This window comes from Mirounga angustirostris, unplaced genomic scaffold, assembly GCF_029215605.1.
Source record: "Mirounga angustirostris isolate CCGP_5_RB_7025 unplaced genomic scaffold, mMirAng1.0.hap1 SCAF_11, whole genome shotgun sequence".
In the NCBI taxonomy this organism is placed as follows: Eukaryota; Metazoa; Chordata; class Mammalia; order Carnivora; family Phocidae; genus Mirounga; species Mirounga angustirostris.
Window position 1 is genome coordinate 6,246,397 of NW_026991719.1, and position 16,275 is coordinate 6,262,671.

Below are 16,275 nucleotides of genomic sequence, written 5' to 3' on the forward strand. Positions count from 1 at the left end.
GTGTGCACTTCTGGAGATGTTTAGATCCTTGACTTCTGGCCCTTCGCCTCTTCTGAAACAGCACGTGCATGTCACAGCAAACACGGTCTTCCATTCCTGGTCCTTAACCAATAACATAAATTTTGATATGCCCCGTTTGCACTGCCATTCAATTATTTTCCCACTTCCACTGTAACGTTTTCTTTCACTCATGGACTGTTTAGAAGTCTCTGGCTTAATTTCTAAATGTTTGGCAATTTTCTAGTTGCCTGTTTGTTGCAGATTTCTAACACACTTGCATTGTAGGCAAGTAACATACTCTGTAAGGTTTTAATCTCTTAAATTTGTTGGTACTTTATGAGTCAGTATATGGTTGATTTTGGTAAGTTTTCTACGTGCACTTTGAAAATAACTGTACATTTTGCAGTTTGAGCTGTAGTGTTTTGTATATGTCAGCTGAGACAAGTGTGTTAAACATGTTTCAATGTTCTCTGTTTCTGATTTTTTGTCTACTTACTCTTCCAGGTATGAAGAGAGGTATATTAGAATTTCACACGCACAAAAAGGCAAACATCTCTGGTAGAGAATCGTGCTGGCTCTTCCTTGCCAGCACTGGGTGTAAACACAGTCCTGTCCTCATTTAGGAAAGGGCAAAGACCTGCTGAATTGGTTTCCAGAATGTTGCATTGCCAAGAGCAAGTCAGGGAAAGGGGTGGGGCGGGGGGCGGGGGGCACGCCTAGGAAGTGCTGACTCAGCAGACGGTGGCTGGGTTTGCCTCTGTGTTCAGTCACAGTCAAGGAAGGAACCTCAGATCTGTGTGTCTGACAGCCACCAGCCTTCCCTCCGAAGGACGTGGACCAACCCAGGGGCAGGTAGTCACTGCACCACGTTCCCCAAGCTGCCAATAAGCAGGCTGGAAGCCCAGGCCACACGATTCTCTCCCTGCCAGCTTCTAGTGCCTTCCAGCTCCTGGATCCTGCATGTCCCTGCCCCATAGCACCTCTGACTCATACCAGAGCCTGCCCTAGTCCCCACGTAACTTACCTTCCCTCTTAGATTCTGGAGAGAACCCCTCAATAAGCATTTTCTTTCCGGATGCTCCTTTCAGCAGAGGTGGACGGTTTGGAACTTTGTTGTGGCATTTTATATATTTATTTAGTTATAAAAACTTAAATATATATCTATATACACACACACATATATAGATATAAACTAATGATAAATATAGGACATTTACTTTAGATCTCCTCTATATAATTATATAATAAAAATTACATGTTTATATAAATCACATTATGTATATATACATATTAATGTGTAAATATCATATATAATGCATACCTATATCTATGTGTAAATATCATATATAATGCAAACCTATATCTAAATATCTATAATTATTATAAATATATAATATTTGTAAGTCTTACTATAATTCTATAACATAATTATTGAAAATATATAAATTATGTTAATATAAATTATATATAAATTTACATACAAATTCTTATATTTATTCATATAGCCTATGAATTATTCATATAAATGTGTTGTATAAATTTACATATCTGTGTTAATTTAAATAATTGATTTTTATATTGTTATGATCCTTTATATAAAGATTAATCTATGCTGGATTATTGTCATGCCTTTTCTGCTGGTTTTAAAAGAAATTAAAACATCTTCATGGGCCATAGGCACTAGGCTTCCCACACTGAGAAGTCTGTGCTACTCCCAAGATTGTGAGGAAAGTAGGATACTGTGTTCCAGGAAGTGAAATAAGTGGTTATTCCGCCTTTGAGGAGAGGAGACATAGACTCAGCAGGACAGCGTGCGAGGCCCTGTGGGAACTCGGTAAATGTTTAATGATGATCCTTGATGTTATGTATCTCCGTGCACTTGTATGTGGCTCACTTTGAGATGTGTTATATCCCCAAATCCAGGGAAATTAATTGAATTTCTATAAGAGTTCACGTACACGTATCACCGACGACAAGTGGGGGGAAACCTTGGGGAATTTTGTCCTTCCCTGCAATAGGCAAGTGCGTTTGATGTCCTTCTCTGCAATAGGCAAGTGCGTTTGATGTCCTTCTCTGCAATAGGCAAGTGCGTTTGATATCCTTCCCTGCAACAGGCAAGTGCATCTGATAGAGCTTGGTTTTGCCTCGTTAGGAATCACCCTGTTCCACAGCTGCTGACGCTATGGGCACGGGACTCTGTTTATATGCACAGTTTAGACTTAGGAGCAAATCCGGAAGATTTTATTCTTGTATTTCTGGAGGGATGTACGGAATCCAATAAAAAAGTGTGAGATGGTGTGAAAAAAAATCCTCAATGGGTGATTACGTTCATTGCAAATGATTTATCACTGGCTGAAAACTGACTGATCTTCATCAGATGGGAACATAGTGTTTGCCAGGGCATTTTCTTACCGAGAAAGGTAAGGAAATGCAGGGGGCAAGGGTTGGCTCTGAAATGAACATGAGGTCCTTCTACCACAAATATTTCTCCTTCATGTAGGTTTGGGAGAATAATTTCACATGATCAAAGAGAGAGAGAAAAAAGACCATGTTTTGGTTTCATGACTGAATTGTTTTTTTCCCCAAACAGAAAATACTCAAATATTTTAGGAGAGCTAGCTCATTTGAAACAAGAAGAAGGCTGGGTTGAAGTGGCAGAGTCCTAATATCCCTAATTATAGATGGGAGGGAGAGTAGTTTTTCACTTACCTTAATAAAACTGGCAACAACAATAAAAGCACAGTGAGCCTACCCTATTCCCGTTATTACCTACTCTTCATTTCAAATGAGAAAACTACAGAATTTTCCAGCAAAGGTCAAGGTTTTGCAGCATCATTCCTCATACACACCTCATGCTGCCCATTAGTGGAGGATTTTGGAACTGTGGTTACAACCTGGCCTATAATTTCTTTGTTCATCTTTAACTACAATGTTGTCAGCCCCTGTGCTGGCTTATCCTGGCACAGAGTTACTCTTGGTTTCCATGATGGTTTATTTCTCATTCATGGAATGTCCTAGAGCTCATGTCCAGGTGACTTGGGCTGCCTACCATCTATGGCTTGGCCATCGTCAGTACATGGCTTCTGATCCTTTATATAAAGATTAATCTATGCTGGATTATTGTCATGCCTTTTCTGCTGGTTTTAAAAGAAATTAAAACATTTTCATGGGCCATAGGCACATGGAGTTGCCATGCTGGAGTTGCCATGCTGATCTAGATCCAGCCAAGCAGGCGAGGTCACAGGAGGACTTCACATGGGTCAGTCCCATGTATACATGACTTCTGCTCACATTTCAGTGACTGGAACTCAGTCATGTGATCACAGCCAATTGCAAGGAAGGCTGGGAAATGGAGTTCCCAGGAAGAAGAGGCTGGTTGTTGCCGCACCCAGGGTTGACTGGCAAAACGCCTTCTAAGCAAGAAGAAATAACGAAAAATAATGCACTGTGTAAGTGAATCGTTCATCATGCATTTGAAAAAAAAAAAAAAAATTTAGCTCTTTGTCCATGACACTGGTGAATTATGGTTCTTTGTGGTGACCATCTGGGCAATCATGAGGTCTACTCTAGACTCATTTCTCAAACGATTTAAACAGAGGAGAGATCATCAGAAATGTATAGAAAGCATAATATTATTGCAGAAGCGTCAAATCAATTTTGAATTTTTAAAATGAAAATTCAAACTCTGCAAACAAATAATGCAACTGCATATTTCTATGAAGAAGGAAAAAAAGTCTTGAATCTGACTTCACACCAAACTCACAAGTTAACACAAAATGCATTGTAAATGAAAGAGCTAAAACTATTAAATTTCTAGAATGGAAGAGAAAAATCTTTGGGAAACTGAATTAAGGTGAGGATTTCTAAAGACACTGAAATGCATAATTATTTTCTAAAATTTTATAAAACTGACGGTGTCGAGATTAAAATTTTTTGCTCTCTGAAATACACAGGTAAGGGGCACCTGGGTGGGTCAGTTGGTTAAATGTCTGACTCTTGGTTTCGGCTCAGTTCATGATCCCAGGGTTGTGATATCAAGCCCCATGTCAGGCTCGGCACTGGGCATGGCACCTACTTAAGATTCTCTCTCTCCCTCTCCTTCTGCTGCTCCCCCCCTCCATGCTTGCTTTCTCTCTCTCAAAAAAACAAAACAAAACAAAATAAAATATGAAAGACACAGTTAAGAAAATGAAAAGGAAATTTTAGACTAGGAAATTTTTTGTAAAACATATCTGACTTATATCCAGAATATATAGGTAACTTTTATACTCAGTAATGGGAAGACAATCCCATTTTTCTAATGGGCAAAATATTGGAATAGATATCTCAAAAGAGAAGATATAAACAACCAATATGAATATGAAAAGATGCTCAAAATCATTACGCATCAGGGCAATCCAAATTAAAAATTCTCACATACTTACTAGGATTGCTAAAGTTAAAGAGACCGACAATAACAGGTACTGAGAAAATGCACAGCAAGTGGAACTCTCATACATTGCTGGTAGAAATGCAAAATGGCTCTTATAAAGTTAAATACACACTTATCACATGACCCAGTAATCGTACTTCTCATTATTTAAAGGAAGTGAAAACACAGGTCCACACAAAGACCTGAATGGGAATATAGTGGCTTTATTCACAATCGCCAAAACCTGGAAACAAACCAAATATTATTCAACAGGTAGATCAACAAATGGTGACACACATCTATAAAACTGAATGCTTTTCAGGTATAAAAAGGAAAGGACCACGGACACATGCAAAAATACAGATGAACCTCAAGAGCATTATGCTAAGTGAAATAAGCCAGACGCAAAAGCCTCATACTATGTCCTTCCAATTATATGACATTTTTAAAAATGCCAAACTATGCACAGAAGGACTCCACACTTGGTTTAATGCTCTGCTGTTGCGATCTTTGAGTTCTGAAAAAAAGCGCTCCACATTTTCATTGTGCACTGGACCATGCAAGTTATGTAGCTGGTCCTGCTTGGTTTGGCCAGTGCAATGTTTTTTAAAATACGAACAAATACAGATAGTTCTCACACTTAGGTATTCCCAAAGGGCCTGAGCATTCCCAATTTTCTTACACCCAGAGCTACTTCAAACATTAATTACTGCCTGATGCCAGAAGACGTTGGAGTTTTCCAAACTTGCAAAAGCACGCTGGCCACCTGCTCTCAGAAATCACTAAAAACAAAAACAAAAAATAAAGAAGGACATACACATAAGGAAGAATGCGTTACCCAAATTTACACTTACTCCCCTTCACTGTCTATTTCAGTGGGTTGAACTACAGCCGCATGTGCCAAGGCTTCTGTGAGATGTGAAAAGCTCAGCTTGTCATCCCCCAGGACTGTCATCCCCCAAGGTAAGTCCAAGTGTTCCAAGGACCAACTCAAATTTCTGCTTTCTGTCTGCATGTTGTGTTGGCACTCATCCGCAAAGACCCTGGTGTGGTATGCTGAGAGAGAAAATGTAGTCTCCTATGCAGGACAATCTCACTATTGTTGGTTTCTGAAAATCTGCCTTGTGGCAAATGGCTTCTTCATACCCCCCTGAGTCTCTGACTCCCTCTTCTGCAAGTTCTATATATAAAATGACCGACCACCCGTCCCGATACCCATAGAATCCCTGCAGTCAGCATAGGCTCGTGAAATAAAAAGAAACTGTGTTGTTGGGTGCCTGGGTGGCTCAGTCGGTTAAGCAACTGCCTTCAGCTCAGGTCATGATCCTGGAGTCCCTGGATCGAGTCCCGCATCGGGCTCCCTGCTCGGCAGGGAGTCTGCTTCTCCCTCTGACCCTCCCCCCTCTCATGTGTTCTCTCTCTCAAATAAATAAATAAAATCTTTAAAAAAAAAAAAAGAAAGAAAAGAAACTGTGTTGTTAATTCCAAAGAACAATCAACACCTGGAAAAAAACAAATCATTCTCAATGCTGTGAAAAATGCCGTGGCTATATTTAACAACAAAATGGAAGGGTTCGTGTTCAAATTGGCAGAGCTAACTTCCTGCTGAAAGCCACAGGGTGATCCCCAGAGTGACACACATCCCTGTCAGTGAGAAGAGCCACTGACGATGGTATAAATGAGTTTCCATTAGTGCCAAGGATGGAAGCCATCAGGAAGGAAAACTGCACTGCCAACCGCTTAAACACAATTCCAAAGGCAATGTTTAGTGCCGGAGGAGCGGAGTGCTTTTTCATCAGGTGAGCTCTTTTGAACTGATGCCAAGATTGATACAGCAATTTCGGTGGTAAATTCTGATAGCGTTTCCAAATTATCTGATGTTGTTAGCAATACATTCGATGCAGCCTTGCCCCTCCACATCACAAAGCACTTCACAAGCAGCAACTCATTACTCCACCCCACACAACTGTGAGGTAGGTGGGTGGAAAGTTGTTATTTTCCTTGTTTCACAGATTTCTAAAGAATGTGAGGGTGCAACGGGTTGACGTGTTTTATTTTTGAAATCACGGAGTTGCTACAGTGCTGTCGCCAGTGATGGGGGGAGAGGAGCTATAGCTGAACATATTTCCATTCAAGGCTCATCTCCTCATTCTTTGGCTTCATGACAATTCAAGTCACACAGATAGCATTTTATAGTCCCCAGAAGAAGGGTGAGCAGGCCTGTCAGCCTCTGAAGACTGGCACCAGCAGACCTTGAGACCACGGCAAGGGGAAAAATTATATAAATATTCTTTATGCCTTTGAGGGAAAATGTGTGTGAGAAGTAAGAGAGAAATAAAGATTTCCCTAAGTTCCAGTTGGTGTAGAGCAGACCTATGAATAATCTAAGAAGGTGAGACAGCACTGCATTACATAGCAGAAGGCAGATGGTAAGGTTGAAGTATATTATTAGAATGAGTGTGTATTCACAGATGTGCATGCACGTGTGAGTGTTGGCAGCCATTTAAACTTACTCTGTTATGGACTATCGAACTGATCCTTTTTCCACAAAACACCTTCTTCCAAAAACATTAATTGAATGTGATAAATGATTTTTCCTCAAAAGCATTCTTTTCATTAAATAAGTCTTATCTTGTGTTCCAGTTGCTTTGGTAGCATAACAAACTATCCTGAATTTGTTCACAGTCTGCAGTGTGAACAGGGGTTGGTAGAGACAGCTCATTTCTGCTCCTCCCGGTCTTCCCTGGGGCACGTCAAAGTCTGGGGGCTGGAATACTCTGAAATCTTACTCATTTGTTTGCAGGTGCATGCTGAGTATTAGCAAAGATCTCAGCTAGGACTCTTGGTTGCACAACTTACCCCTGGTCTCTTCGTGTGGCGTGGGCTTCCTCACGGACGTGGTGGCTGACTTCTAAGAGTGACTGCTCAGAAACAGAGACGGAAGCCATGCTAGATCTTATGGCCTAGCCTAGGAAGTCACACGGCATCATTTCCACCACAGTCTATTTTTTGAGGTGGTCATAAAGCCCTACTCAGGTTCAGGGGAGAGGAAATAGATGCCACCTCCTGGTGAGGAACAACAAGGTGACCGAAGAGCACATGGAAACAGAAAACTTGCTAGAGTCCATGGTCTCCACCTTGCCAACTCACAGGATGGTTATCTATAACACATACTATTGCATCTCCAAGACACAAGTACTTGGAGACAACTGTGGAGCCACCAAAAGAGATAAACATCACCCAAAGCTCCCTCAGCACCCACAAATCATAAGACTAAAGCAGCCACAAGAGGGAAAAAAATGTTATTTTCTCTATAGCCACCCTCAGCATTAGTGTAAGGCAGTTCAATCTCAAATTCACCAGAAAACTAAGCATGCAAACAGATACTATTATCTCACAATATTCGTCCAATGTCTTTGTCCAAAGAAATTAAAATGAGATATTGCAGCTTGTTTACAAACCAATATTTCCTCTCTTGCATGCTGGCATTAAAGCAGCAGAGAATGATTTTTGATTTGTTATGTGCTAAATATTTTAATTACATTCTGAAGCAAGCAACATCCCAGAAAAGACAAATAGTCAAAGACAAAGGTAATTAATTCTTGAAGGTAACCATACTAATATATGCATTTTTCATAGTGGAAATTAATTATTCTCAAGACAACTGTCTTTTCCCTTGTAAATTAGGACATTTCTCCCCTAATTAGTTGAAATTGCCTGTAGGAGATTATCACCACTGAGCTATGGAATTTCCTTCAGCAGGTAATTCCATTATCGGAATGAGGAGTTTAAAATAGAAAGCAGAGTCTTGGCTGGGTTTGTTTCTGCTCAGTGGGGTGCAGAATAAAAAATATAACTGTCTATGATTAGGTAGGGATATGTACCCTGCACTCATGTGTTCAGTGGAAGTGTTCACTGGAATAACCTGGACAGGACAGCAATAGAAATGTGCTTTTCTCATCATAATACCACACTCTACCATGCCAAAATAGTTTAGGCTAAGATTGAAGGGTTTCTTTTCCTGTGTGCTGAGATAGCAAGAAAGAATTAGCCATGTGTTCACTCCCAAAATGTGCCATTTGGAATGCTGCTCAGATAACATTCAATCTAGAGCTATCTACCAGATCTTCTTTCTGCTCCTGAAGGCAAGGCGTCACTTAACCTCCTTGAAAACCCCAATTAGAGCAAAAGGATGAATAAGATAGCTTCAGTCCATTTGTAGAAACCAAATAACACTTTGCCTACATTTTCTCAGCACTAATCATCACCTGTGGTGGACTCTGAAGCCCAATGAGTAGTCAATTCAGAGTTGGTTGATTCAAGAGAAGGAGAAGGAAAAAAAGAAGGGAAGGAGGGAAGCCAAGCCAATTCATTGGCATCATACAATATCTGAGGGCAGGAACCGTATAGCCCTATGAAAGCAGATGGTAAGCTTAAAGTATGTTAGGATGAGTGTACATTCATATATGTGCATACATGCTTGTGTATTCATATATGTGCATGCAATGCTAAAATTGGGCTACACCCAGCCCGATTCTCAATGCATTACATGATAATAATAAATGTCCAGAGAATTAACAAATAGTGAATAAATGGTTGTCACTGTTGTCTTGATTTTTTTTAAGCAACTGTTTTGGAATTCAACTATTCACTCATTCACCAACTACATACTAGGTGATTATAGACAGTCTCCAACTTACGATGGTTTGACACAACAATTTTTCTACCTCACAACAGTGCAAAAAAGATCCACATTCTGCAGAATCATACTTGGAATTTTGAATTTGGATCTTTCCCAGGCTAGCAATATATGATATGATCCTCTCTCAAGATGCTGGGTGGTGGCAGCGAGTTACAGCTCCAGTCAACCATGAGATCATGAGGATAAACAACCAATACATTGATATACATTCTGTCTCCATATGGCCATTCTGTTTTTCACTTTCTGGACAGTATTCAATAAATTACATGAAATAGTCAACATTTTATTATAAAATAGGCTTTGTGTTAGATAAGTTTGCCCAACTTGTGGCCTAATGTAAATCTTCTGAGCATGTTTAAGGTAGGCTAGGCTAAGCTATGATGTTCAGTAGGTTAGGCATATTAAATGGATTTTCAGCTTAGAATATTTTCAACGTACAATGGGTGGGCATCATCCCTGCCTCATGGAACATACATTTCAGTAGAATTATGTAGATTCTACTCAAAGTTATTTATAGAAACAGAGATCAAGTGTATGAATATTTATTTCAAACCAATTGGCTGTAACTTGTGTTCAAGTTGCTTGGCAGAATTTTCTCTCAAGTTGGTTTCAATGTAAAGACCCAGAGACTCCTGGAGCCAGTTCCAGTTTTAAAAATCTTTATATCTGGGCGCCTGGGTGGCTCAGTTGGTTAAGGGACTGCCTTCGGCTCAGGTCATGATCCTGGAGCCCCGGGATCGAGTCCCGCATCGGGCTCCCTGCTCCGCAGGGAGCCTGCTTCTCCCTCTGACCCTCCCCCCTCTCATGCGCTGTCTCTCTCATTCTGTCTCAGATAAATAAATAAAATCTTTAAAATAAATAAATAAATAAATAAAATAATAATAATAATAAAATAAAAAAATAAAAATCTTTATATCTATTTTTTTTTTTTAACAAGAAGTAATCTCTTGCAAAGCAAAGAGCAGAATGCTATAGCACCTGCAGGCTGTCTTCCTACATCAATCCTGCTGCAGGATAATGGAAGAAGATGAAGCTTTCAGATCCAAGGCTTTCCTTGCTGGAGCTGTATCAGGTTAAATGAATGTGGATAAAACCAAAAGAAAAACAGTATGTGTTGTATGATTCTGTTTATGTGGTTCAAGAACAGGTCACACTAACCAATGGTAATAGCAATCAGAACAACAGTTACCCTGATTTCAGGGACATGACTGAGAAAAGGGCATGAAGGAAGGTTCCAGGGTGCTGAAAATATCCCATAAACATCATCTTGGGGGTGTTTACAAAGGTGTAGACATAGGAAAAGCCATCAGGCTGGTATACTTACAATCTGTGTATAAGTTATATCTTAGTGGATAAAATAAAGAATATGGAATGAAGACAGACTCTACGCACTGATATTTCCAGGATATACTACTGTTCAGTGAAAAAGCAAAGTGCAAAATAATACCTAAAGTATGTTATCCTTCATGTCTGAGGGAAGGGGATTAAGAATATATTCATGTATTTGTTCTTGGATGCAAAGGAAACATAGGTGAGATGAACAGAAATTCATGTGACTGGCTACCCAGAGGGGGTGGGTGGGCACGGAAAAAGGATGGGTGAGCAGTAATGGGGTAGAACAGATGGGGGGGAGCAACACCTCTCTGTGTATATCTTTTTGTATAGTTATGACATTTAGAACTAGGTTAATGTTTCACTTACTCAAAAAATTAATAAAAACTAAAATCAACCACGACAGTGGCAGTGATAGTGGGACAGGAACCCAACCCGGATCAAGCAGTACCAAATGAGCTTAACTCTATCACAAACAAATAACGTATTACAGTGAAAAAAGGAAAGAACCGACCTAAGTAAATTTGGAAAACAGTAGTGTGACTAAATGCCGTAAGGTTGAAAAGACAAAAAGAAAGGTGCAGTTCAGTGCGACTACATGGCAAACACCTAGTTTGACTCAATTCAAGCCCAAGGCAGCCCCAGACTGGCCCACTAACAACAGGAACCAATCCCTACACACAACAGGCAAAGAGAGCCATTGCAGATGACTGGACTGAAGGCAAACACTACTCAGCCACAACAGTAAGGTGCATGCAACACATAGAGAAGACACCTCTGAAGTGACAGGTTCTGGTAAACAGGGGACATTGTACCGCACGGCACTACAGGACCTCTTCTTCAAAAAGCCACTACTATCAAGAATAGGACATAGAGCTGACATTCCTAACACAGAGAAACAGACAAAGAGAGTTAGATAAAATGAGGAGACAAAGGAGTATGTCCCAAATGAGAGAAGAGGACAAAATCACACAAAGAGAGCTAAACAAAAGGGAGACAAGTAATATGCCTAATAGAGAATTTAAAGTAATGGTCCTAAAGATACTCACCAGACTTGAGAAAAGAGTGAAGCACACCAGTGAGACCTTCAATAAAGAGATAGAAAACATAAAAGAGAACCAATCAGAGATGAAGAACTCAACTGAAATTTAAAATACACTAGATGGAATAGGGCGCCTGGGCGGCTCAGTCGTTAAGCGTCTGCCTTTGGCTTGGGTCATGATCCCAGGGTCCTGGGATCGAGCCCCGCATCGGGCTCCCTGCTCTGCCAGAAGCCTGTTTCTTCCTCTCCCCTCCCCCTGCTTGTGTTCCCTCTCTCGCTGTGTCTCTCCCTTTCAAATAAATAAAATCTTTAAAAAAAAATAAAATACACTAGATGGAATAAAGAGCAAACTGGAGGAAACAGAACAGATCAGCAACCTGGAGGACAGATTAATGGAAAGCAATCAAGCAGAACAGGAAAAGGAAAAAATAATAATAAAAAAATGGAACTAGACTTATGGAACTCAATGACACCATCAAGTGTAATGACATTCACATAAGGACCCCAGAAGGAGAAGAGAGGGAAAAGGACGCAGAAATTTTATTTGAAGAAATAATAGCTGAAAACATCCTGAATCTGGGGAATAAAACAGAAATTCAGATACAGGAGGCACAGAGAGCCCCCAACAAAATCAACCCAAGGAGGTACACAGCAAGACACACAGTAATTAATGGAAAAAAGTAGTGATAAAGAGAATTTTTAAAACAGCAAGGGGGTACCTGTGTAGCTCAGTCAGTTAAGTGTCTTGGTTTTGGCTTGGGTCATGATCTCAGGGTTGTGGGATTGAGCCCCATGTTGGGCAATGCACTCAGCAAAAGCTGTGCTAAGAGGGAAGTTTACAGCAACATAGGTCTACCTCAAGAAGCAAGAAAATTGTAAATAACAACCTAACCTTACCACTAAAGGAGCTAGAAAAAGAACAAACAAAACCCAAACCAGTAGAAAGGAGGAAATAATAAAGATTATAGTGGAAATACACAAAATAGAAACTTAAAAAAAAAAACAATAGAACAGTGAAACCAGGAGGTGGGCCTTTGAAAAAATCAACAAAATTGATAAACCTATAGCCAGACTCATTAGAAAAGAAAAAAGAGAGAGAGAGAGTACTCAAATAAACAATATCAGAAACAAAAGAGAAGAAATAACAACTGACACCACAGAAATAGAGAGGAGTATCAGAGAATATTATGAAAAATTATATGCCAACAAATTGGACAACACAGAAGAAATGGATAAATTCCTAGAAACACAGGACTTCTCAAAACTGAATCAGGAAGAAACAGAAAATCTGAACAGACCTATTAGCAGCACTGGAGTCAAATCACTAATCAAAACATTCACAACAAACAAAACTCCAGGACCAGATGGCTTCCCAGGTGAATTCTACCAAACATTTAAAGAATAGTTAATACCTACTCTTCTCAAACTATTCCAAAAAATAGAAGAGGAAGGAAAGCTTCCAAATTCATTTTATGAGGCCAGCATTGTTCTGTTACTGAAACCTGATAAAAGACACCACAAAAAAAAAAAAGAGAACCAGAGGACAATATCCCTGATGAAAATAGATGCAAAAATCTTCAAATTTTATATCTGAAATACACATTTGAAATACATATTTGAAATATATAAAATATTAGAAAACCAAATCCAACAATACTTTAAAAAAAATCATTTACCACAATCAAATGAGATTTATTCCTGGGATGCAAGGGAGGTTCAGTATCTGCAAATCAGTCAACACATCACATCACATCAACAAGAGAAAGGATAGGGGCATCTGCCTGACTCAGTCAGTGGAGCATGAGACTCCAGGTCATGAGTTCAAGCCCCATGTTGGGCATGGAGCCTACTTAAAACAAATACAAAAAAATAAGAGCAAGGATAAAAACTATATGATTATTTCAAGAGATGAAGAAAAAGCATTTGACAAAGCACAACATACATTTATGATAAAAAAAAATTAAAAAAAAACAACCCCTCAGCAAAGTAGATTTAGAGGGAATATACCTCAACATAATAAAGGCCATCTATGAAAAACCCACAGCTAACATCATATTCAATGGTGAAAAACAGAGTTTTTCCCCTAAGTGCAGGAACAGGACAAGGATGTCCACTCTCACCACTTTTGTACAACATAGTATTGGAAGTCCTAGCTAGAACAATCAGACAACAAAAAGAAATAAAAGGCATCCAAGTTGGTAAGGAAGAAGTAAAACTCTCACTATTTTCAGATGGCATAATACTATATATAAAAAACTCAAAAGACTCCACCAAAAAAAAAAAACAAACCTACTAGAACTAGTTTTTTTGTTTTTTTGGGTTTTTTAAGATTTTATTTACTTATCTGACAGAGAGAGATACAGTGAGAGGAGAGGAAACACAAGCAGGGGGGTAGTGGTAGAGGGAGAAGCAGGCTTTCTGCTGAGCAGGGAGCCCAACACGGGGCTCGATCCCAGAACCCTGGGACCATGACCTGAGCCAAAGGCAGACGCTTAACGATTGAGCCACCCAGGCGCCCCAGAACTAGTTTTAATAACTAAAATATTATTAATAAAATTAATAATAAATGAATTCACTAAGTTTGCAGCATACAAAATCAAAATATAGAAATCCATTGCACTTCTGTACACCAATAATGAAGTAGCACAAACAGAAATTAAGAAAACAATCCCATTTACAATTGCACCAAAAATAATAAAATACCTAGGAATAAACTCAACCAAGGAAGTCAGAGACTTGAACTCTAAAAACTATAAAACACTGATGAAAGAAATTGAAGACAACAAAAAGGAATGGAAAGATATTCTGTGCTCATGGACTGGGAAAACAAATATTGTTAAAATGTCCATACCACCCAAAACAATCTATACATTCAGTGCAATCTGTATCAAAATACCAACAGCATTTTTCACAGAACTATAACAAATAATTCTAAAATTTGTACGGAACCACAAAAGACCCCAAACAGCCAAAGCAATCTTGAAAAAGAAGAACAAAACTGGAGTTACCACAATCCCAGATTTCAAGATATACTACAAGGCTGTAGTCAACAAAATAGTAAGGTACTGGCACAAAAACAGACACACAAATCAATGGAACAGAATAGGAAATCCAGAAATAAACCCATGATTATATAGTCAATTAACCTTCAATAAAGGAGGCAAGAATATGCAATGGGAAAAAGATATTCTCTTCAACAAATGGTTTTGAGAAAACTACATGCAAAAGCTGCATGCAAAAGAATGAAACTGGACCACTCTCTCGCATCATACACAAATATAGACTCAAAATATTTTTAAAGCCCCAAATGTGAGACCTGAAACCATAAAATCCTGGAAGAGAGCACAGGCCGTAATTTCTCTGACATAGGCTGCAGCAACAATTTTCTGGATATGTCTCCTGAGGCAAGGGAAAGAAAAGCAAAAATAAACTATTGGGACTACATCAAAATAAACAGCTTCTGTGCAGCAAAAGAAACAAACAACAAACTGAAAGACAACCTAGTCAAATGGGAAAAGATATTTGCAAATGACATAGCCAATAAAGGGTTAGTATCCAAAATATATAAAGAACTGACACAACTCAACACCAAAAAACACAAATAACCTAATTAAAAATGGGCAGGAAACATGAACATTTTCCCAAGAAGACATACAGATGGCTAACAGACACATGAAAAGATGTTCAACATCACTCATCATTAGAAAAATGCAAATCTAAAACCACAATGAGATACCACCTTATACCTGTCAGAATGGCTAAAATCAAAAATAAAAGAAACAACAAGTGTTGGTGAGGATGTGGAGAAAGGGGAACACCCATGCACTGTTGGTGGGAGTGCAAACTGGTGCAGCCACTCTGGTAAACACTATGGAGGTTCCTCAAAAACTTAAAAGTAGAATTATCATATGATCCAGTATTTGCATTACTGGGTATTTATCCAAAGAAAACAAAAACACTAATTAGAAAAGCTATATGCACCCCTATGTTTACTGCAGCATTATTTACAATAGCCAAGTTATGGAAGCAGCCCAAGTGTTCATCAATAGATGAATGAATAAAGAAGATGTGGTATATATACACAATTGAATATTACTCGGCCATAACAATGAATGAAATCTTGTTATTTGCAATAACATAAATGGATCTAGGGAATATAATGCTAAGTGAAATAAGTCAGAGAAAGACAAATACCATATGATTTTACTCATATGTGGAATTTAGGAAACAAACAAAAACAGAACAAAGAAAAAAAGAGAGAAACCAAAAAACAGACTCTTAACTATAGAGAACAAATTGATGGTTACCCGAAGTGAGGTGGGTACGAGGATTCAGAGTGTATTTATTGCGATGAGCACTGAGTAATGTACAGAATTCTTGAATCACTACTATAGTATAGACCTGGAACTAATATAACACTGTATGTTAACTATACTGGAATTTTTTTTAAGTGATGGAGGCACATCAAACAGACACAGGAGCCTGGTTAAAAGATTTCCCAATGACCAAATTTGGGACAATTTCTGCAACAACAGCAACAGCCAAAAATACTGACAGTAATAAATTATAACCCACAGAAAAAAATTATTAGCCATGAATTCATTACCCATAAACCAAAGGGAGAAAAGGTATAGCTCTTATTTATCAGAGTTCCAATTTAATAAATGAAGAAGGAATGAGGGAAATAGAAAATCACTATTTGCTTCTACCATAGTAATATCTGTTCCAGAAGGAATAATCAATGAAAGCTAAAATTAGTGGATTTTTAAAAATGTAATAAGAAATGAG